This window comes from Hypanus sabinus, chromosome 4, assembly GCF_030144855.1.
Source record: "Hypanus sabinus isolate sHypSab1 chromosome 4, sHypSab1.hap1, whole genome shotgun sequence".
Taxonomy (NCBI): Eukaryota; Metazoa; Chordata; class Chondrichthyes; order Myliobatiformes; family Dasyatidae; genus Hypanus; species Hypanus sabinus.
Genome location: NC_082709.1, coordinates 100,711,930 through 100,736,857, shown reverse-complemented (window position 1 = coordinate 100,736,857; position 24,928 = coordinate 100,711,930). Strand labels below are relative to the sequence as shown.

Here is a 24,928-nt window from a genome sequence, read left to right as displayed (position 1 = left end):
AACAAAAGTATTACAGAAGCAGAAATGAAGAACCATTCCACATCTGAGAGTGACGGCATTCCTGAGTATCCAGCCAGCAATTGATTGACTGAGAGTAGTGAAAATGGAGAGGAAGGAACGGATGTGATGAAGCAAAGCCTGAACTCCACCAGAGGTGGAGGACCTTCATTGCTGCCCGGAAGCCCAGCAGGGAAATGGGCAGTCAGTAGGTGACCTGCAACAGTGGGGTGCAGAAGAGCTTCTTTGAATGCACGTCAAACCTTGAAGAGAAAGTTAGACAAACTTACAGATAGTGGCCGCTTCATTCAGTACAGAATGCAAGGAACAAATTCATCACTAACTGTAGATAATCCTCATCATTGCCTTTAATTCGATTAAGTGTTGCATTTTGGGAGACAGACTTGCATAGTGAATAAGGGAACCCGGGGAGTGTTGTCAAACAGAAGGGAGAGTTCTCGATTAGAGCAATACTGGGAAGAGATGTCAAATAGAGGGACTCCAGGGAGAGATGTCAAATAGAGGGACCCCAGGGAGAGATGTCAAATAGAGGGACCACAGGGAGAGATGTCGAATAGAGGGACCCCAGGGAGAGATGTCGAATAGAGGGACCGGAGAGAGATGCCGAATAGAGGGACCACAGGGAGAGATGTTGAATAGAGGGACCCCAGGGAGAGATGTCGAATAGAGGGACCGGAGAGAGATGCCGAACAGAGGGACCACAGGGAGAGATGTCGAATAGAGGGACCGGGGAGAGATGCCGAATAGAGGGACCACAGGGAGAGATGTCGAATAGAGGGACCACAGGGAGAGATGTCAAATCGAGGGACCCCAAGGAGAGATGTCGAATAGAGGGACCGGAGAGAGATGCCGAATAGAGGGACCACAGGGAGAGATGTCGAATAGAGGGACCGGAGAGAGAGATGTCAAATCGAGGGACCCCAAGGAGAGATGTTGAATAGAGGGACTCCAGGGAGAGATGTCAAATAGAGGGACCCTGGGGAGAGATGTCAAATAGAGGGACCCTGGGGAGAGATGTTGAATAGAGGGACCCCAAGGAGAGATGTCGAATACAGGGACCACGGGGAGAGATGTCGAATAGAGGGACGCTGGGGAGAGATGTCAAATAGAGGGACCACAGGGAGAGATGCCGAATAGAGGGACCACAGGGAGAGATGTCGAATAGAGGGACCACAGGGAGAGATGTCAAATCGAGGGACCCCAAGGAGAGATGTCGAATACAGGGACCACGGGGAGAGATGTCGAATAGAGGGACCCTGGGGAGAGATGTCAAATAGAGGGAACCTGGGGAGAGATGTCGAATACAGGGACCACGGGGAGAGATGTCGAATAGAGGGACCACGGGGAGAGATGTCAAATACAGGGATACCAGGGAGAGATGTCAAATAGAGGGACCACAGAGAGAGATGTCAAATACAGGGACCCTAGGGAGAGATATCGAATAGAGGGAACCTGGGGAGAGATGTCGAATACAGGGACCACGGGGAGAGATGACGAATAGTGGGACCCTGGGGAGAGAAGTCAAATAGAGGGATCCCAGGGAGAGATGACGAATAGAGGGACCCTGGGGAGAGATGTCAAATAGAGGGACCCTGGGGAGAGATGTCGAATAGAGGGACCACAGGGAGAGATGTCAAATACAGGGACCCCAGGGAGAGATGTCGAATACAGGGACCCCAGGGAGAGATGTCGAATAGAGGGACCACAGGGAGAGATGTCAAATAGAGGGACCCTGGGGAGAGATGTCAAATAGAGGGACCCTGGGGAGAGATGTCGAATAGAGGGACCCCAGGGAGAGATGTCAAATAGAGGGACCCTGGGGAGAGATGTCGAATAGAGGGACCCCAGGGAGAGATGTCAAATAGAGGGACCCTGGGGAGAGATGTCGAATAGAGGGACCACAGGGAGAGATGTCAAATACAGGGACCCCAGGGAGAGATGTCGAATAGAGGGACCACAGGGAGAGATGTCAAATAGAGGGACCCTGGGGAGAGATGTCAAATAGAGGGAACACAGGGAGAGGTGTCGAACAGAGGGACCCCAGTGTGAGATGTCAAATAGAGGGACCCTGGGGAGAGATGTCGAATAGAGGGACCCCAGGGAGAGATGTCAAATAGAGGGACCCCGGGGAGAGATGTCGAATAGAATGACCCCGGGGAGAGAAGTCAAATAGAGGGACCACAGGGAGAGATGTCGAATAGAGGGACCCTGGGGAGAGATGTCGAATAGAGGGACCCCAGGGAGAGATGTCAAATAGAGGGACCCAGGGGAGAGATGTCAAATAGAGGGAACACAGGGAGAGGTGTCGAACAGAGGGACCCCAGGGTGAGATGACGAATAGAGGGACCCAGGGGAGAGATGTCGAATAGAGGGACCCCGGGGAGAGACGTCATGTAGAGGGACCCTGGGGAGAGATGTCGAATAGAGGGATCCTAGGGAGAGATATCGAATAGAGGGACCCTGGGGAGAGATGTCAAATAGAGGGACCCTGGGGAGAGATGTCAATTAGAGGGAACCTGGGGAGAGATGTCGAATACAGGGACCCTGGGGAGAGATGTCGAATAGAGGGACCACGGGGAGAGATGTCAAATAGAGGGAACCTGGGGAGAGATGTCGAATACAGGGACCACGGGGAGAGATGTCGAATAGAGGGACCACGGGGAGAGATGTCAAATAGAGGGATACCAGGGAGAGATGTCAAATACAGGGACCCCAGGGAGAGATGTCGAATAGAGGGACCCCAGGGAGAGATGTCGAATACAGGGACCACGGGGAGAGATGTCGAACAGAGGGACCCTGGGGAGAGATGACAAATAGAGGGACCCCAGGGAGAGATGTCGAATAGAGGGACCCTGGGGAGACATGTCGAATAGAGGGACCACAGGGAGAGATGTCGAATAGAGGGACCCTGGGGAGAGATGTCGAATAGAGGGACCCCAGGGAGAGATGTCGAATAGAGGGACCCCAGGGAGAGATGTCAAATAGAGGGAACACAGGGAGAGGTGTCGAACAGAGGGACCCCAGGGTGAGATGACGAATAGAGGGACCACAGGGAGAGATGTCAAATAGAGGGACCACAGGGAGAGATGTCGAATACAGGGACCACGGGGAGAGATGTCGAACAGATGGACCCTGGGGAGAGATGACAAATAGAGGGACCCCAGGGAGAGATGTCGAATAGGGGACCCCAGGGAGAGATGTCGAATAGAGGGACCCTGGGGAGACATGTCGAATAGAGGGACCCCAAGGAGAGATGTCGAATAGAGGGACCCCAGGGAGAGATGTCGAATAGAGGGACCCTGGGGAGACATGTCGAATAGAGGGACCCCAGGGAGAGATGTCGAATAGAGGGACCCCAGGGAGAGATGTCGAATAGAGGGACCCTGGGGAGAGATGTCGAATAGAGGGACCCCAGGGAGAGATGTCGAATAGAGGGACCCCAGGGAGAGATGTCAAATAGAGGGAACACAGGGAGAGGTGTCGAACAGAGGGACCCCAGGGTGAGATGACGAATAGAGGGACCCCGGGGAGAGACGTCATGTAGAGGGACCCTGGGGAGAGATGTCGAATAGAGGGACCCTGGGGAGAGATGTCGAATAGAGGGATCCTAGGGAGAGATATCGAATAGAGGGACCCTGGGGAGAGATGTCAAATAGAGGGACCCTGGGGAGAGATGTCGAATAGAGGGACCCCAGGGAGAGATGTTGAATAGAGGGATCGCAGGGAGAGATGTCGAATACAGGGACCATGGGGAGAGATGTCGAATAGAGGGACCCTGGGGAGAGATGTCGAATAGAGGGACCCCAGGGAGAGATGTTGAATAGAGGGATCGCAGGGAGAGATGTCGAATACAGGGACCATGGGGAGAGATGTCAAATAGAGGGACCACAGGGAGAGATGTCGAATAGAGGGACCGGAGAGAGATGCCGAATAGAGGGACCACAGGGAGAGATGTTGAATAGAGGGACCGGAGAGAGATGCCGAATAGAGGGACCACAGGGAGAGATGTCGAATAGAGGGACCCCAGGGAGAGATGGCGAATAGAGGGACCACAGGGAGAGATGTTGAATAGAGGGATCCCAGGGAGAGATGCCGAATAGAGGGAACACAGGGAGAGGTGTCGAACTGAGGGACCCCAGTGTGAGATGTCGAATAGAGGGACCCAGGGGAGAGACGTCATGTAGAGGGACCACAGGGAGAGATGTCGAATAGAGGGACCCTGGGGAGAGATGTCGAATAGAGGGACCCCAGGGAGAGATGTCGAATAGAGGGACCCCGGGGAGAGACGTCGAGTAGAGGGACCCTGGGGAGAGATGTCGAACAGAGGGACCCTGGGGAGAGATGACAAATAGAGGGACACAGGGGAGAGATGTCGAGTAGAGGGACCCTAGGGAGAGATGACAAATAGAGGGACCCTGGGGAGAGATGTCGAGTAGAGGGACCCTGGGGAGAGATGACAAATAGAGGGACACTGGGGAGAGATGTCGAGTAGAGGGACCCTGGGGAGAGATGTCGAACAGAGGGACCCTGGGGAGAGATGACAAATAGAGGGACACAGGGGAGAGATGTCGAATAGAGGGATCCTAGGGAGAGATGTCGAATAGAGGGACCCCAGGGAGAGATATCGAATAGAGGGAACCTGGGGAGAGATGTCGAATACAGGGACCACGGGGAGAGATGTCGAATAGAGGGACCCTGGGGAGAGATGTCGAATAGAGGGACCCTGGGGAGAGATGTCGAATAGAGTGACCCCAGGGAGAGATGTCGAATAGAGGGACCCTGGGGAGACATGTCGAATAGAGGGACCCCAGGGAGAGATGTCAAATAGAGGGACCCTGGGGAGACATGTCGAATAGAGGGACCCCAGGGAGAGATGTCGAATAGAGGGACCCCAGGGAGAGATGTCGAATAGAGGGACCCTGGGGAGAGATGTCGAATAGAGGGACCCCAGGGAGAGATGTCGAATAGAGGGACCCCGGGGAGACATGTCGAATAGAGGGACCCCAGGGAGAGATGTCGAATAGAGGGACCCTGGGGAGACATGTCGAATAGAGGGACCCCAGGGAGAGATGTCGAATAGAGGGACCCCAGGGAGAGATGTCGAATAGAGGGACCCTGGGGAGACATGTCGAATAGAGGGACCCCAGGGAGAGATGTCGAATAGAGGGACCCTGGGGAGACATGTCGAATAGAGGGACCACAAGGAGAGATGTCAAATAGAGGGACCACAGGGAGAGATGTCAAATAGAGGGACCCCAAGGAGAGATATCGAATAGAGGGAACCTGGGGAGAGATGTCGAATACAGGGACCCCAGGGAGAGATGTCAAATAGAGGGACCCCAGGGAGAGATATCGAATAGAGGGAACCTGGGGAGAGATGTCGAATACAGGGACCACGGGGAGAGATGTCGAATAGAGGGACCCCAGGGAGAGATGTCGAATAGAGAGACCCCAGGGAGAGATATCGAATGGAGGGAACCTGGGGAGAGATGTCGAATACAGGGACCACGGGGAGAGATGTCGAATAGAGGAACCCTGGGGAGAGATGTCAAATAGAGGGACCCCAGGGAGAGATATCGAATAGAGGGACCCCAGGGAGAGATGTCAAATAGAGGGACCACAGGGAGAGATGTCGAATAGAGGGACCCCAGGGAGAGATGTCAAATAGAGGGACCCCAGGGAGAGATGTCGAATACAGGGACCCAGGGGAGAGATGTCGAATAGAGGGACCCCGGGGAGAGATGTCAAATAGAATGACCCCGGGGAGAGAAGTCGAATAGAGGGACCCTGGGGAGAGATGTCAAATAGAGGGACCCTGGGGAGAGATGTCGAATACAGGGACCATGTGGAGAGATGTCGAACAGAGGGACCCTGGGGAGAGATGTTGAATAGAGGGACCCCAGGGAGAGATGTCAAATAGAGGGACCCCAGGGAGAGATGTCAAATAGAGGGACCCCAGGGAGAGATATCGAATAGAGGGACCCCAGGGAGAGATGTCGAATAGAGGGACCCCAGGGAGAGATGCCGAATAGAGGGACCACAGGGAGAGATGTCGAATAGAGGGACCGGAGAGAGATGCCGAATAGAGGGACCACAGGGAGAGATGTCGAATAGAGGGACCACAGGGAGAGATGTCGAATACAGGGACCACGGGGAGAGATGTCGAATAGAGGGACCCTGGGGAGAGATGTCGAATACAGGGATCCTAGGGAGAGATATCGAATAGAGGGACCCTGGGGAGAGATGTTGAATAGAGGGACACTGGGGAGAGATGTCAAATAGAGGGACCCTGGGGAGAGATGTCGAATAGAGGGACCCTGGGGAGAGATGTCGAATAGAGGGACACCAGGGAGAAATGTCCAATAGAGGGACCCCAGGGAGAGATGTCGAATAGAGGGACACAGGAGAGAGATGTCAAATACAGGGACACCAGGGAGAGATGTCGAATAGAGGGACCCTGGGGAGAGATGTCGAATAGAGGGACCCTGGGGAGAGATGTCGAATAGAGGGACACCAGGGAGAGATGTCGAATAGAGGGACCCAGGGGGGAGTTGTCGAATAGAGGGACCCCGGGGAGAGAAGTCAAATAGAATGACCCAGGGGAGAGAAGTCAAATAGAGGGACCACAGGGAGAGATGTCGAATAGAGGGACCCTAGGGAGAGATGTCGAATAGAGGGATCCTAGGGAGAGATATCGAATAGAGGGACCCTGGGGAGAGATGTCGAATACAGGGACCATGTGGAGAGATGTCGAACAGAGGGACCCTGGGGAGAGATGACAAATAGAGGGATACTGGGGAGAGATGTCGAATAGAGGGACCACAGGGAGAGATGTCGAATAGAGGGGCCCCAGGGAGAGATGTCGAATAGAGGGACCACAGGGAGAGATGTCGAATAGAGGGGCCCCAGGGAGAGATGTCGAATAGAGGGACCACAGGGAGAGATGTCGAATAGAGGGGCCCCAGGGAGAGATGTCGAATAGAGGGACCGGAGAGAGATGCCGAATAGAGGGGCCCCAGGGAGAGATGTCAAATAGACGGACCGGAGAGAGATGCCGAATAGAGGGACCACAGGGAGAGATGTCGAATAGAGGGACCACAGGGAGAGATGTCAAATCGAGGGACCCCAAGGAGAGATGTCGAATACAGGGACCACGGGGAGAGATGTCGAATAGAGGGACCCCAGGGAGAGATATCGAATAGAGGGACCACGGGGAGAGATGTCGAATAGAGGGACCATGGGGAGAGATGTCGAACAGAGGGACCCTTGGGAGAGATGACAAATAGAGGGACACAGGGGAGAGATGTCAAATAGAGGGACCACAGGGAGAGATGTCGAATAGAGGGACCCTGGGGAGAGATGTCGAATACAGGGACCAAGTGGAGAGATGTCGAACACAGGGACCCTGGGGAGAGATGACAAATAGAGGGATACTGGGGAGAGATGTCGAATACAGGGACCACAGGGAGAGATGTCGAACAGAGGGACCCTGGGGAGAGATGACAAATAGAGGGATACTGGGGAGAGATGTCGAATACAGGGACCATGTGGAGAGATGTCGAACAGAGGGACCCTGGGGAGAGATGACAAATAGAGGGATACTGGGGAGAGATGTCGAATACAGGGACCATGTGGAGAGATGTCGAACAGAGGGACCCTGGGGAGAGATGACAAATAGAGGGATACTGGGGAGAGATGTCGAATACAGGGACCATGTGGAGAGATGTCGAACAGAGGGACCCTGGGGAGAGATGACAAATAGAGGGACCACAGGGAGAGATGTCGAATAGACGGACCGGAGAGAGATGCCGAATAGAGGGACCACAGGAGAGAGATGTCAAATAGAGGGACCACAGGGAGAGATGTCGAATAGAGGGGCCCCAGGGAGAGATGTCGAATAGAGGGACCGGAGAGAGATGCCGAATAGAGGGACCACAGGGAGAGATGTCGAATAGACGGACCGGAGAGAGATGCCGAATAGAGGGACCACAGGGAGAGATGTCGAATAGAGGGACCACAGGGAGAGATGTCAAATCGAGGGACCCCAAGGAGAGATGTCGAATACAGGGACCACGGGGAGAGATGTCGAATAGAGGGACCCCAGGGAGAGATATCGAATAGAGGGAACCTGGGGAGAGATGTCGAATACAGGGACCACGGGGAGAGATGTCGAATAGAGGGACCATGGGGAGAGATGTCGAACAGAGGGACCCTTGGGAGAGATGACAAATAGAGGGACACAGGGGAGAGATGTCAAATAGAGGAACCACAGGAAGAGATGTCGAATAGAGGGACCCTGGGGAGAGATGTCAAATAGAGGGACCCCAGGGTGAGATGTCGAATAGAGCGACCGGAGAGAAATGCCGAATAGAGGGACCACAGGGAGAGATGTCGAATAGAGGGACCCCAGGGAGAGGTGTCGAATAGAGGGATCCCAGGGTGAGATGTCGAATAGAGCGACCGGAGAGAGATGCCGAATAGAGGGACCACAGGGAGAGATGTTGAATAGAGGGACCCCAGGGAGAGATGTCGAATAGAGGGACCGGAGAGAGATATCGAATAGAGGGACCGGAGAGAGATGCTGAATAGAGGGACCACAGGGAGAGATGTCGAATAGAGGGACCGGAGAGAGATGCCAAATAGAGGGACCACAGGGAGAGATGTCGAATAGAGGGACCGGAGAGAGATGCTGAATAGAGGGACCACAGGGAGAGATGTCGAATAGAGGGACCACAGGGAGAGATGTCGAATAGAGGGACCGGAGAGAGATGCCGAATAGAGGGACCACAGGGAGAGATGTCGAATACAGGGACCACAGGGAGAGATGTCAAATCGAGGGACCCCAAGGAGAGATGTCGAATTCAGGGATCCCAGGGAGAGATGTCGAACAGAGGGACCACGGGGAGAAATGTCCAATAGAGGGACCCCAGGGAGAGATGTCGAATAGAGGGACCCCGTGGAGAGATGTTAAATAGAGGCACACTGGGGAGAGATGTCAAATAGAGGGACACTGGGGAGAGATGTCGAATAGAGGGACCCTGGGGAGAGATGTCGAATACAGGGACACTGGGGAGAGATGTCGAATAGAGGGACCCTGGGGAGAGATGTCAAATAGAGGGACCCCAGGGAGAGATGTCGAATAGAGGGACACCAGGGAGAGATGTCGAATAGAGGGACCCAGGGGGGAGATGTCGAATAGAGGGACCCAGGGGGGAGATGTCGAATACAGGGACCATGGGGAGAGATGTCGAACAGAGGGATACCAGGGAGAGATGTCGAATACAGGGACCCCGGGGAGAGATGACAAATAGAGGGACCCAGGGGAGAGATGTCAAATCGAGGGATCCTAGGGAGAGATGTCAATTAGAGGGACCCTGGGGAGAGATGTCAATTAGAGGGACCCTGGGGAGAGATGTCGAACAGAGGGACCCTGGGGAGAGATGACGAATAGAGGGACCACAGGGAGAGATGTCAAATCGAGGGATCCTAGGGAGAGATGTCAATTAGAGGGACCCTGGGGAGAGATGTCAATTAGAGGGACCCTGGGGAGAGATGTCGAACAGAGGGACCCTGGGGAGAGATGACAAATAGAGGGACACAGGGGAGAGATGTCAAATAGAGGGACACTGGGGAGAGATGTCGAATAGAGGGACACCAGGGAGAGATGTCGAATAGAGGGACCCAGGGGGGAGATGTCGAATAGAGGGACCCAGGGGGGAGATGTCGAATACAGGGACCATGGGGAGAGATGTCGAACAGAGGGATACCAGGGAGAGATGTCGAATACAGGGACCCCGGGGAGAGATGACAAATAGAGGGACCCAGGGGAGAGATGTCAAATCGAGGGATCCTAGGGAGAGATGTCAATTAGAGGGACCCTGGGGAGAGATGTCAATTAGAGGGACCCTGGGGAGAGATGTCGAACAGAGGGACCCTGGGGAGAGATGACGAATAGAGGGACCACAGGGAGAGATGTCAAATCGAGGGATCCTAGGGAGAGATGTCAATTAGAGGGACCCTGGGGAGAGATGTCAATTAGAGGGACCCTGGGGAGAGATGTCGAACAGAGGGACCCTGGGGAGAGATGACAAATAGAGGGACACAGGGGAGAGATGTCAAATAGAGGGACACTGGGGAGAGATGTCGAATAGAGGGACCCTGGGGAGAGATGTCGAATAGAGGGACACTTGGGAGAGATGTCGAATAGAGGGACCCTGGGGAGAGATGTCAAATAGAGGGACCCCAGGGAGAGATGTCGAATAGAGGGACACCAGGGAGAGATGTCGAATAGAGGGACCCAGGGGGGAGATGTCGAATAGAGGGACCCCAGGGAGAGAAGTCAAATAGAATGACCCCGGGGAGAGAAGTCAAATAGAGGGACCACAGGGAGAGATGTCGAATAGAGGGACCCTGGGGAGAGATGTCGAATACAGGGACCATGTGGAGAGATGTCGAACAGAGGGACCCTGGGGAGAGATGACAAATAGAGGGACCACAGGGAGAGATGTCGAATAGAGGGACCGGAGAGAGATGCCGAATAGAGGGACCACAGGGAGAGATGTCGAATAGAGGGACCACAGGGAGAGATGTCAAATAGAGGGACCACAGGGAGAGATGTCGAATAGAGGGACCCCAGGGGGAGAGATGTCGAATAGACGGACTGGAGAGAAATGCCGAATAGAGGGACCACAGGGAGAGATGTCGAATAGAGGGACCCCAGGGGGAGAGATGTCGAATAGAGAGACCGGAGAGAGATGCCGAATAGAGGGACCACAGGGAGGGATGTCGAATAGAGGGACCGGAGAGAAATGCCGAATAGAGGGACCACAGGGAGAGATGTCGAATAGAGGGACCCCAGGGAGAGATGTCGAATAGAGGGACCGGAGAGAGATGCCGAATAGAGGGACCACAGGGAGAGATGTTGAATAGAGGGACCACGGGGAGAGATGTCGAATACAGGGACCATGGGGAGAGATGTCGAACAGAGGGATACCAGGGAGAGATGTCGAATACAGGGACCCCGGGGAGAGATGACAAATAGAGGGACACAGGGGAGAGATGTCAAATAGAGGGACCACAGGAAGAGATGTCGAATAGAGGGACCAGGGGAGAGATGTCAAATAGAGGGAACACAGGGAGAGATGTTGAATAGAGGGACCGGAGAGAGATGCCGAATAGAGGGACCACAGGGAGAGATGTCGAATAGAGGGACCCCAGGGAGAGATGTCAAATAGAGGGACCGGAGAGAGATGCCGAATAGAGGGACCACAGGGAGAGATGTTGAATAGAGGGATCCCAGGGAGAGATGCCGAATAGAGGGACCACAGGGAGAGATGTCGAACTGAGGGACCCCAGTGTGAGATGTCGAATAGAGGGACCCAGGGGAGAGACGTCATGTAGAGGGACCACAGGGAGAGATGTCGAATAGAGGGACCCTGGGGAGAGATGTCGAATAGAGGGACCCCAGGGAGAGATGTCGAATAGAGGGACCCCGGGGAGAGACGTCGAGTAGAGGGACCCTGGGGAGAGATGTCGAACAGAGGGACCCTGGGGAGAGATGACAAATAGAGGGACACAGGGGAGAGATGTCGAGTAGAGGGACCCTAGGGAGAGATGACAAATAGAGGGACCCTGGGGAGAGATGTCGAGTAGAGGGACCCTGGGGAGAGATGACAAATAGAGGGACCCTGGGGAGAGATGTCGAGTAGAGGGACCCTGGGGAGAGATGTCGAACAGAGGGACCCTGGGGAGAGATGACAAATAGAGGGACACAGGGGAGAGATGTCGAATAGAGGGATCCTAGGGAGAGATGTCGAATAGAGGGAACCTGGGGAGAGATGTCGAATACAGGGACCACGGGGAGAGATGTCGAATAGAGGGACCCTGGGGAGAGATGTCGAATAGAGGGACCCTGGGGAGAAATGTCGAATAGAGGGACCCTGGGGAGAAATGTCGAATAGAGGGACCCCAGGGAGAGATGTCGAATAGAGGGACCCTGGGGAGACATGTCGAATAGAGGGACCCCAGGGAGAGATGTCGAATAGAGGGACCCTGGGGAGACATGTCGAATAGAGGGACCACAAGGAGAGATGTCAAATAGAGGGACCACAGGGAGAGATGTCAAATAGAGGGACCCCAAGGAGAGATGTCGAATAGAGGGACCCCAGGGAGAGATATCGAATGGAGGGAACCTGGGGAGAGATGTCGAATAGAGGGACCACGGGGAGAGATGTCGAATAGAGGAACCCTGGGGAGAGATGTCAAATAGAGGGATGCCAGGGAGAGATGTCGAATAGAGGGACCACAGGGAGAGATGTCGAATACAGGGACCCAGGGGAGAGATGTCGAATAGAGGGACCCCGGGGAGAGAAGTCAAATAGAGGGACCACAGGGAGAGATGTCGAATAGAGGGACCCTGGGGAGAGATGTCGAATACAGGGACCATGTGGAGAGATGTCGAACAGAGGGACCCTGGGGAGAGATGTTGAATAGAGGGACCCCAGGGAGAGATGTCGAATAGAGGGACCCTGGGGAGAGATGTCGAATAGAGGGACCCTGGGGAGAGATGTCGAATACAGGGATCCCAGGGAGAAATGTCGAATAGAGGGACCCCAGGGAGAGATGTCAGATAGAGGGACCCTGGGGAGAGATGTCGAATAGAGGGACCCTGGGGAGAGATGTCGAATACAGGGATCCCAGGGAGAGATGTCGAATAGAGGGACCCCAGGGAGAGATGTCGAATAGAGAGACCGGAGAGAGATGCCGAATAGAGGGACCACAGGGAGGGATGTCGAATAGATGGACCAGAGAGAAATGCCGAATAGAGGGACCACAGGGAGAGATGTCGAATAGAGGGACCCCAGGGAGAGATGTCGAATAGAGGGACCGGAGAGAGATGCCGAATAGAGGGACCACAGGGAGAGATGTTGAATAGAGGGACCACGGGGAGAGATGTCGAATACAGGGACCATGGGGAGAGATGTCGAACAGAGGGATACCAGGGAGAGATGTCGAATACAGGGACCCCGGGGAGAGATGACAAATAGAGGGACACAGGGGAGAGATGTCAAATAGAGGGACCACAGGAAGAGATGTCGAATAGTGGGATCCTAGGGAGAGATGTCAAATAGAGGGACCCTGGGGAGAGATGTCGAATACACGGACCAGGGGAGAGATGTCGAATAGAGGGATACCAGGGAGAGATGTCAAATAGAGGGAACACAGGGAGAGGTGTCGAACAGAGGGACCACAGGGTGATATGTCGATTAGAGGGACCCAGGGGAGAGATGTCGAATAGAGGGACCACAGGGAGAGATGTCGAATACAGGGACCCTGGGGAGAGATGTCAAATCGAGGGATCCTAGGGAGAGATGTCAATTAGAGGGACCCTGGGGAGAGATGTCAATTAGAGGGACCCTGGGGAGAGATGTCGAACAGAGGGACCCTGGGGAGAGATGACAAATAGAGGGACACAGGGGAGAGATGTCAAATAGAGGGACACTGGGGAGAGATGTCGAATAGAGGGACCCTGGGGAGAGATGTCGAATAGAGGGACACTGGGGAGAGATGTCGAATAGAGGGACCCTGGGGAGAGATGTCAAATAGAGGGACCCCAGGGAGAGATGTCGAATAGAGGGACACCAGGGAGAGATGTCGAATAGAGGGACCCCAGGGAGAGAAGTCAAATAGAGGGACCACAGGGAGAGATGTCGAATAGAGGGACCCTGGGGAGAGATGTCGAATACAGGGACCATGTGGAGAGATGTCGAACAGAGGGACCCTGGGGAGAGATGACAAATAGAGGGACCACAGGGAGAGATGTCGAATAGAGGGACCGGAGAGAGATGCCGAATAGAGGGACCACAGGGAGAGATGTCGAATAGAGGGACCACAGGGAGAGATGCCGAATAGAGGGACCACAGGGAGAGATGTCGAATAGAGGGACCCCAGGGGGAGAGATGTCGAATAGACGGACCGGAGAGAGATGCCGAATAGAGGGACCACAGGGAGAGATGTCGAATAGAGGGACCACAGGGAGAGATGTCGAATAGAGGGACCCCAGGGGGAGAGATGTCGAATAGACGGACCGGAGAGAGATGCCGAATAGAGGGACCACAGGGAGAGATGTCGAATAGAGGGACCACAGGGAGAGATGTCGAATACAGGGACCACGGGGAGAGATGTCGAACAGAGGGACCCTGGGGAGAGATGTCGAATACAGGGATCCTAGGGAGAGATGTCGAATAGAGGGACCCTGGGGAGAGATGTCGAATAGAGGGACCCCAGGGAGAGATATCAAATAGAGGGACCCCAGGGAGAGATATCGAATAGATGGAACCTGGGGAGAGATGTCGAATAGAGGGACCGGAGAGAGATGTCGAATACAGGGACCCTGGGGAGAGATGTCGAATACAGGGACCCTGGGGAGAGATGTCGAATAGAGGAACCCCAGGGAGAGATGCCGAATAGAGGGACCACAGGGAGAGATGTCGAATAGAGGGACTGGAGAGAAATGCCGAATAGAGGGACCACAGGGAGAGATGTCGAATAGAGGGACCCCAGGGAGAGATGTCGAATAGAGGGACCGGAGAGAGATGCCGAATAGAGGGACCCCAGGGAGAGATGTCGAATAGAGGGACCGGAGAGAGATGTCGAATAGAGGGACCACAGGGAGAGATGTCGAATAGAGGGACCGGAGAGAGATGCCGAATAGAGGGACCACAGGGAGAGATGTTGAATAGAGGGACCACGGGGAGAGATGTCGAATACAGGGACCATGGGGAGAGATGTCGAACAGAGGGATACCAGGGAGAGATGTCGAATACAGGGACCCCAGGGAGAGATGACAAATAGAGGGACACAGGGGAGAGATGTCAAATAGAGGGACCCCAGGGAGAGATGTCAAATAGAGGGACCACAGGAAGAGATGTCGAATAGAGGGATCCTAGGGAGAGATGACAAATAGAGGGACACAGGGGAGAGATGTCAAATAGAGGGACCACAGGAAGAGATGTCGAATAGAGGGACCCTGGGGAGACATGTCGAATAGAGGGACCCCAGGGAGAGTTGTCGAATAGAGGGACCGGAGAGAGATGTCAAATAGAGGGACCACAGGGAGAGATGTCAAATCGAGGGACCCTAAGGAGAGATGTCGAATACAGGGTCCCCAGGGAGAGATGTCAAATAGAGGGACCCCAGGGAGAGATATCGAATAGAGGGAACCTGGGGAGAGATGTCGAATACAGGGACCGGAGAGAAATGCCGAATAGAGGGACCACAGGGAGAGATGTCGAATAGAGGGACCCCAGGGAGAGATATCAAATAGAGGGACCCCAGGGAGAGATATCGAATAGAGGGAACCTGGGGAGCGATGTCGAATAGAGGGACCCCAGCGAGAGATGTCAAATAGAGGGACCCCAGGGAGAGATATCGAATAGAGGGAACCTGGGGAGAGATGTCGAATAGAGGGACCCCAAGGAGTGATGTCGAATAGAGGGACCCTGGGGAGACATGTCGAATAGAGGGACCCCAGGGAGAGATATCGAATGGAGGGTACCTGGGGAGAGATGTCGAATACAGGGACCACGGGGAGAGATGTCGAATAGAGGGACCCCAGGGAGAGATGTTAAATAGAGGCACACTGGGGAGAGATGTCAAATAGAGGGACACTGGGGAGAGATGTCGAATAGAGGGACACCAGGGAGAGATGTCGAATAGAGGGACCCTGGGGAGAGATGTCGAATAGAGGGACACCAGGGAGAGATGTCGAATAGAGGGACCCCGTGGAGAGATGTTAAATAGAGGCACACTGGGGAGAGATGTCAAATAGAGGGACACTGGGGAGAGATGTCGAATAGAGGGACCCTGGGGAGAGATGTCGAATAGAGGGACACTGGGGAGAGATGTCGAATAGAGGGACCCTGGGGAGAGATGTCAAATCGAGGGACCCCAGGGAGAGATGTCGAATAGAGGGACACCAGGGAGAGATGTCGAATAGAGGGACCCAGGGGGGAGATGTCGAATAGAGGGACCCCAGGGAGAGAAGTCAAATAGAATGACCCCGGGGAGAGAAGTCAAATAGAGGGACCACAGGGAGAGATGTCGAATAGAGGGACCCTGGGGAGAGATGTCGAATACAGGGACCATGTGGAGAGATGTCGAACAGAGGGACCCTGGGGAGAGATGACAAATAGAGGGACCACAGGGAGAGATGTCGAATAGAGGGACCGGAGAGAGATGCCGAATAGAGGGACCACAGGGAGAGATGTCGAATAGAGGGACCACAGGGAGAGATGTCAAATAGAGGGACCACAGGGAGAGATGTCGAATAGAGGGACCCCAGGGGGAGAGATGTCGAATAGACGGACCGGAGAGAGATGCCGAATAGAGGGACCACAGGGAGAGATGTCGAATAGAGGGACCCCAGGGGGAGAGATGTCGAATAGAGGGACCACGGGGAGAGATATCGAATAGAGGGACCCCAGGGAGAGATATCGAATAGATGGAACCTGGGGAGAGATGTCGAATAGAGGGACCGGAGAGAGATGCCGAATAGAGGGACCACAGGGAGAGATGTCGAATAGAGAGACCCCAGGGAGAGATGTCGAATAGAGGGACCGGAGAGAGATGCCGAATAGAGGGACCACAGGGAGAGATGTTGAATAGAGGGACCACGGGGAGAGATGTCGAATACAGGGACCATGGGGAGAGATGTCGAACAGAGGGATACCAGGGAGAGATGTCGAATACAGGGACCCCGGGGAGAGATGACAAATAGAGGGACACAGGGGAGAGATGTCAAATAGAGGGACCACAGGAAGAGATGTCGAATAGAGGGATCCTAGGGAGAGATGTCAAATAGAGGGACCCTGGGGAGAGATGTCGAATACACGGACCAGGGGAGAGATGTCGAATAGAGGGATACCAGGGAGAGATGTCAAATAGAGGGAACACAGGGAGAGGTGTCGAACAGAGGGACCACAGGGTGATATGTCGATTAGAGGGACCCAGGGGAGAGATGTCGAATAGAGGGACCACAGGGAGAGATGTCGAATACAGGGACCGGAGAGAGATGCCGAATAGAGGGACCACAGGGAGAGATGTTGAATAGAGGGACCACGGGGAGAGATGTCGAATACAGGGACCATGGGGAGAGATGTCGAACAGAGGGATACCAGGGAGAGATGTCGAATACAGGGACCCCAGGGAGAGATGACAAATAGAGGGACACAGGGGAGAGATGTCAAATAGAGGGACCCCAGGGAGAGATGTCAAATAGAGGGACCACAGGAAGAGATGTCGAATAGAGGGATCCTAGGGAGAGATGTCGAATAGAGGGACCCTGGGGAGAGATGACAAATAGAGGGACACAGGGGAGAGATGTCAAATAGAGGGACCACAGGAAGAGATGTCGAATAGAGGGACCCTGGGGAGACATGTCGAATAGAGGGACCCCAGGGAGAGTTGTCGAATAGAGGGACCGGAGAGAGATGTCAAATAGAGGGACCACAGGGAGAGATGTCAAATCGAGGGACCCTAAGGAGAGATGTCGAATAGAGGGTCCCCAGGGAGAGATGTCAAATAGAGGGACCCCAGGGAGAGATATCGAATAGAGGGAACCTGGGGAGAGATGTCGAATACAGGGACCGGAGAGAAATGCCGAATAGAGGGACCACAGGGAGAGATGTCGAATAGAGGGACCCCAGGGAGAGATGTCAAATAGAGGGACCCCAGGGAGAGATATCGAATAGAGGGAACCTGGGGAGCGATGTCGAATAGAGGGACCCCAGCGAGAGATGTCAAATAGAGGGACCCCAGGGAGAGATATCGAATAGAGGGAACCTGGGGAGAGATGTCGAATAGAGGGACCCCAAGGAGTGATGTCGAATAGAGGGACCCTGGGGAGACATGTCGAATAGAGGGACCCCAGGGAGAGATATCGAATGGAGGGTACCTGGGGAGAGATGTCGAATACAGGGACCACGGGGAGAGATGTCGAATAGAGGGACCCCAGGGAGAGATGTTAAATAGAGGCACACTGGGGAGAGATGTCAAATAGAGGGACACTGGGGAGAGATGTCGAATAGAGGGACACCAGGGAGAGATGTCGAATAGAGGGACCCTGGGGAGAGATGTCGAATAGAGGGACACCAGGGAGAGATGTCGAATAGAGGGACCCCGTGGAGAGATGTTAAATAGAGGCACACTGGGGAGAGATGTCAAATAGAGGGACACTGGGGAGAGATGTCGAATAGAGGGACCCTGGGGAGAGATGTCGAATAGAGGGACACTGGGGAGAGATGTCGAATAGAGGGACCCTGGGGAGAGATGTCAAATCGAGGGACCCCAGGGAGAGATGTCGAATAGAGGGACACCAGGGAGAGATGTCGAATAGAGGGACCCAGGGGGGAGATGTCGAATAGAGGGACCCCAGGGAGAGAAGTCAAATAGAATGACCCCGGGGAGAGAAGTCAAATAGAGGGACCACAGGGAGAGATGTCGAATAGAGGGACCCTGGGGAGAGATGTCGAATACAGGGACCATGTGGAGAGATGTCGAACAGAGGGACCCTGGGGAGAGATGACAAATAGAGGGACCACAGGGAGAGATGTCGAATAGAGGGACCGGAGAGAGATGCCGAATAGAGGGACCACAGGGAGAGATGTCGAATAGAGGGACCACAGGGAGAGATGTCAAATAGAGGGACCACAGGGAGAGATGTCGAATAGAGGGACCCCAGGGGGAGAGATGTCGAATAGACGGACCGGAGAGAGATGCCGAATAGAGGGACCACAGGGAGAGATGTCGAATAGAGGGACCCCAGGGGGAGAGATGTCGAATAGAGGGACCACGGGGAGAGATATCGAATAGAGGGACCCCAGGGAGAGATATCGAATAGATGGAACCTGGGGAGAGATGTCGAATAGAGGGACCGGAGAGAGATGCCGAATAGAGGGACCACAGGGAGAGATGTCGAATAGAGGGACTGGAGAGAAATGCCGAATAGAGGGACCACAGGGAGAGATGTCGAATAGAGGGACCCCAGGGAGAGATGTCGAATAGAGAGACCGGAGAGAGATGCCGAATAGAGGGACCACAGGGAGGAATGTCGAATAGAGGGACCAGAGAGAAATGCCGAATAGAGGGACCACAGGGAGAGATGTCGAATAGAGGGACCCCAGGGAGAGATGTCGAATAGAGGGACCGGAGAGAGATGCCGAATAGAGGGACCACAGGGAGAGATGTTGAATAGAGGGACCACGGGGAGAGATGTCGAATACAGGGACCATGGGGAGAGATGTCGAACAGAGGGATACCAGGGAGAGATGTCGAATACAGGGACCCCGGGGAGAGATGACAAATAGAGGGATACCAGGGAGAGATGTCAAATAGAGGGACCACAGGAAGAGATGTCGAATAGAGGGATCCTAGGGAGAGATGTCAAATAGAGGGACCCTGGGGAGAGATGTCAAATACACGGACCAGGGGAGAGATGTCGAATAGAGGGATACCAGGGAGAGATGTCAAATAGAGGGAACACAGGGAGAGGTGTCGAACAGAGGGACCACAGGGTGATATGTCGATTAGAGGGACCCAGGGGAGAGATGTCGAATAGAGGGACCACAGGGAGAGATGTCGAATACTGGGACCCTGGGGAGAGATGTCAAATCGAGGGATCCTAGGGAGAGATGTCAATTAGAGGGACCCTGGGGAGAGATGTCAATTAGAGGGACCCTGGGGAGAGATGTCGAACAGAGGGACCCTGGGGAGAGATGACAAATAGAGGGACACAGGGGAGAGATGTCAAACAGAGGGACACTGGGGAGAGATGTCGAATAGAGGGACCCTGGGGAGAGATGTCGAATAGAGGGACACTGGGGAGAGATGTCGAATAGAGGGACCCTGGGGAGAGATGTCAAATAGAGGGACCCCAGGGAGAGATGTCGAATAGAGGGACACCAGGGAGAGATGTCGAATAGAGGGACCCAGGGGGGAGATGTCGAATAGAGGGACCCCAGGGAGAGAAGTCAAATAGAGGGACCACAGGGAGAGATGTCGAATAGAGGGACCCTGGGGAGAGATGTCGAATACAGGGACCATGTGGAGAGATGTCGAACAGAGGGACCCTGGGGAGAGATGACAAATAGAGGGACCACAGGGAGAGATGTCGAATAGAGGGACCGGAGAGAGATGCCGAATAGAGGGACCACAGGGAGAGATGTCGAATAGAGGGACCACAGGGAGAGATGCCGAATAGAGGGACCACAGGGAGAGATGTCGAATAGAGGGACCCCAGGGGGAGAGATGTCGAATAGACGGACCGGAGAGAGATGCCGAATAGAGGGACCACAGGGAGAGATGTCGAATAGAGGGACCCCAGGGGGAGAGATGTCGAATAGACGGACCGGAGAGAGATGCCGAATAGAGGGACCACAGGGAGAGATGTCGAATAGAGGGACCACAGGGAGAGATGTCGAATACAGGGACCACGGGGAGAGATGTCGAATAGAGGGACCCTGGGGAGAGATGTCGAATACAGGGATCCTAGGGAGAGATGTCGAATAGAGGGACCCTGGGGAGAGATGTCGAATAGAGGGACCCCAGGGAGAGATATCAAATAGAGGGACCCCAGGGAGAGATATCGAATAGATGGAACCTGGGGAGAGATGTCGAATAGAGGGACCACAGGGAGAGATGTCGAATACAGGGACCCTGGGGAGAGATGTCAAATCGAGGGATCCTAGGGAGAGATGTCAATTAGAGGGACCCTGGGGAGAGATGTCAATTAGAGGGACCCTGGGAAGAGATGTCGAACAGAGGGACCCTGGGGAGAGATGACAAATAGAGGGACACAGGGGAGAGATGTCAAATAGAGGGACACTGGGGAGAGATGTCGAATAGAGGGACACCAGGGAGAGATGTCGAATAGAGGGACCCAGGGGGGAGATGTCGAATAGAGGGACCCCAGGGAGAGAAGTCAAATAGAGGGACCACAGGGAGAGATGTCGAATAGAGGGACCCTGGGGAGAGATGTCGAATACAGGGACCATGTGGAGAGATGTCGAACAGAGGGACCCTGGGGAGAGATGACAAATAGAGGGACCACAGGGAGAGATGTCGAATAGAGGGACCGGAGAGAGATGCCGAATAGAGGGACCACAGGGAGAGATGTCGAATAGAGGGACCACAGGGAGAGATGCCGAATAGAGGGACCACAGGGAGAGATGTCGAATAGAGGGACCCCAGGGGGAGAGATGTCGAATAGACGGACCGGAGAGAGATGCCGAATAGAGGGACCACAGGGAGAGATGTCGAATAGAGGGACCACAGGGAGAGATGTCGAATAGAGGGACCCCAGGGGGAGAGATGTCGAATAGACGGACCGGAGAGAGATGCCGAATAGAGGGACCACAGGGAGAGATGTCGAATAGAGGGACCACAGGGAGAGATGTCGAATACAGGGACCACGGGGAGAGATGTCGAATAGAGGGACCCTGGGGAGAGATGTCGAATACAGGGATCCTAGGGAGAGATGTCGAATAGAGGGACCCTGGGGAGAGATGTCGAATAGAGGGACCCCAGGGAGAGATATCAAATAGAGGGACCCCAGGGAGAGATATCGAATAGATGGAACCTGGGGAGAGATGTCGAATAGAGGGACCGGAGAGAGATGTCGAATACAGGGACCCTGGGGAGAGATGTCGAATACAGGGACCCTGGGGAGAGATGTCGAATAGAGGGACCCCAGGGAGAGATGCCGAATAGAGGGACCGGAGAGAAATGCCGAATAGAGGGACCACAGGGAGAGATGTCGAATAGAGGGACCCCAGGGAGAGATGTCGAATAGAGGGACCGGAGAGAGATGCCGAATAGAGGGACCCCAGGGAGAGATGTCGAATAGAGGGACCGGAGAGAGATGTCGAATAGAGGGACCACAGGGAGAGATGTCGAATAGAGGGACCGGAGAGAGATGCCGAATAGAGGGACCACAGGGAGAGATGTTGAATAGAGGGACCACGGGGAGAGATGTCGAATACAGGGACCATGGGGAGAGATGTCGAACAGAGGGATACCAGGGAGAGATGTCGAATACAGGGACCCCGGGGAGAGATGACAAATAGAGGGACACAGGGGAGAGATGTCAAATAGAGGGACCCCAGGGAGAGATGTCAAATAGAGGGACCACAGGAAGAGATGTCGAATAGAGGGATCCTAGGGAGAGATGTCGAATAGAGGGACCCTGGGGAGAGATGACAAATAGAGGGACACAGGGGAGAGATGTCAAATAGAGGGACCACAGGAAGAGATGTCGAATAGAGGGACCCTGGGGAGACATGTCGAATAGAGGGACCCCAGGGAGAGTTGTCGAATAGAGGGACCGGAGAGAGATGTCAAATAGAGGGACCACAGGGAGAGATGTCAAATCGAGGGACCCTAAGGAGAGATGTCGAATAGAGGGTCCCCAGGGAGAGATGTCAAATAGAGGGACCCCAGGGAGAGATATCGAATAGAGGGAACCTGGGGAGAGATGTCGAATACAGGGACCGGAGAGAAATGCCGAATAGAGGGACCACAGGGAGAGATGTCGAATAGAGGGACCCCAGGGAGAGATGTCAAATAGAGGGACCCCAGGGAGAGATATCGAATAGAGGGAACCTGGGGAGCGATGTCGAATAGAGGGACCCCAGCGAGAGATGTCAAATAGAGGGACCCCAGGGAGAGATATCGAATAGAGGGAACCTGGGGAGAGATGTCGAATAGAGGGACCCCAAGGAGTGATGTCGAATAGAGGGACCCTGGGGAGACATGTCGAATAGAGGGACCCCAGGGAGAGATATCGAATGGAGGGTACCTGGGGAGAGATGTCGAATACAGGGACCACGGGGAGAGATGTCGAATAGAGGGACCCCAGGGAGAGATGTCAAATCGAGGGACCCCAGGGAGAGATATCGAATAGAGGGAACCTGGGGAGAGATGTTCAATACAGGGACCCTGGGGAGAGATGTCGAATAGAGGGACCCCAAGGAGTGATGTCGAATAGAGGGACCCTGGGGAGAGATGACAAATAGAGGGACACTGGGGAGAGATGTCGAATAGAGGGACCCCAGGGAGAGAAGTCAAATAGAGGGACACTGGGGAGAGATGTCGAATAGAGGGACCCCAGGGAGAGAAGTCAAATAGAGGGACACTGGGGAGAGATGTCGAATAGAGGGACCCCAAGGAGTGATGTCGAATAGAGGGACCCCGGGGAGAGATGACAAATAGAGGGACCCTGGGGAGAGATGACAAATAGAGGGACACTGGGGAGAGATGTCGAATAGAGGGACCCTGGGGAGAGATGTCGTATAAAGGGACCCCAGGGAAAGATGTCAAATAGAGGGACCCCAGGGAGAGATGTCGAATAGAGGGACACCAGGGAGAGATGTCGAATAGAGGGACCCCGTGGAGAGATGTTAAATAGAGGCACACTGGGGAGAGATGTCAAATAGAGGGACACTGGGGAGAGATGTCGAATAGAGGGACCCTGGGGAGAGATGTCGTATAAAGGGACCCCAGGGAAAGATGTCAAATAGAGGGACCCCAGGGAGAGATGTCGAATAGAGGGACACCAGGGAGAGATGTCGAATAGAGGGACCCCGTGGAGAGATGTTAAATAGAGGCACACTGGGGAGAGATATCAAATAGAGGGACACTGGGGAGAGATGTCGAATAGAGGGACCCTGGGGAGAGATGTCGAATAGAGGGACACTGGGGAGAGATGTCGAATAGAGGGACCCTGGGGAGAGATGTCAAATCGAGGGACCCCAGGGAGAGATGTCGAATAGAGGGACACCAGGGAGAGATGTCGAATAGAGGGACCCAGGGGGGAGATGTCGAATAGAGGGACCCCAGGGAGAGAAGTCAAATAGAATGACCCCGGGGAGAGAAGTCAAATAGAGGGACCACAGGGAGAGATGTCGAATAGAGGGACCCTGGGGAGAGATGTCGAAAACAGGGACCATGTGGAGAGATGTCGAACAGAGGGACCCTGGGGAGAGATGACAAATAGAGGGACCACAGGGAGAGATGTCGAATAGAGGGACCGGAGAGAGATGCCGAATAGAGGGAGCACAGGGAGAGATGTCGAATAGAGGGACCACAGGGAGAGATGTCAAATAGAGGGACCACAGGGAGAGATGTCGAATAGAGGGACCCCAGGGGGAGAGATGTCGAATAGACGGACCGGAGAGAGATGCCGAATAGAGGGACCACAGGGAGAGATGTCGAATAGAGGGACCCCAGGGGGAGAGATGTCGAATAGAGGGACCACGGGGAGAGATATCGAATAGAGGGACCCCAGGGAGAGATATCGAATAGATGGAACCTGGGGAGAGATGTCGAATAGAGGGACCGGAGAGAGATGCCGAATAGAGGGACCACAGGGAGAGATGTCGAATAGAGGGACCGGAGAGAGATGTCGAATAGAGGGACCACAGGGAGAGATGTCGAATAGAGGGACTGGAGAGAAATGCCGAATAGAGGGACCACAGGGAGAGATGTCGAATAGAGGGACCCCAGGGAGAGATGTCGAATAGAGAGACCGGAGAGAGATGCCGAATAGAGGGACCACAGGGAGGAATGTCGAATAGAGGGACCCCAGGGGGAGAGATGTCGAATAGACGGACCGGAGAGAAATGCCGAATAGAGGGACCACAGGGAGAGATGTCGAATAGAGGGACCCCAGGGAGAGATGTCGAATAGAGGGACCGGAGAGAGATGCCGAATAGAGGGACCACAGGGAGAGATGTTGAATAGAGGGACCACGGGGAGAGATGTCGAATACAGGGACCATGGGGAGAGATGTCGAACAGAGGGATACCAGGGAGAGATGTCGAATACAGGGACCCCGGGGAGAGATGACAAATAGAGG

The 24,928-nt window shown here is 54.3% G+C and overlaps 1 protein-coding gene across 1 annotated transcript in view; it reads right to left on the bottom strand.

The window, feature by feature from the left end:
* Positions 1-24,928, bottom strand: part of LOC132392148 (phosphate-regulating neutral endopeptidase PHEX-like) — a 219,224-nt gene that overhangs the window by 29,810 nt on the left and 164,486 nt on the right. The window lies entirely within an intron of this gene.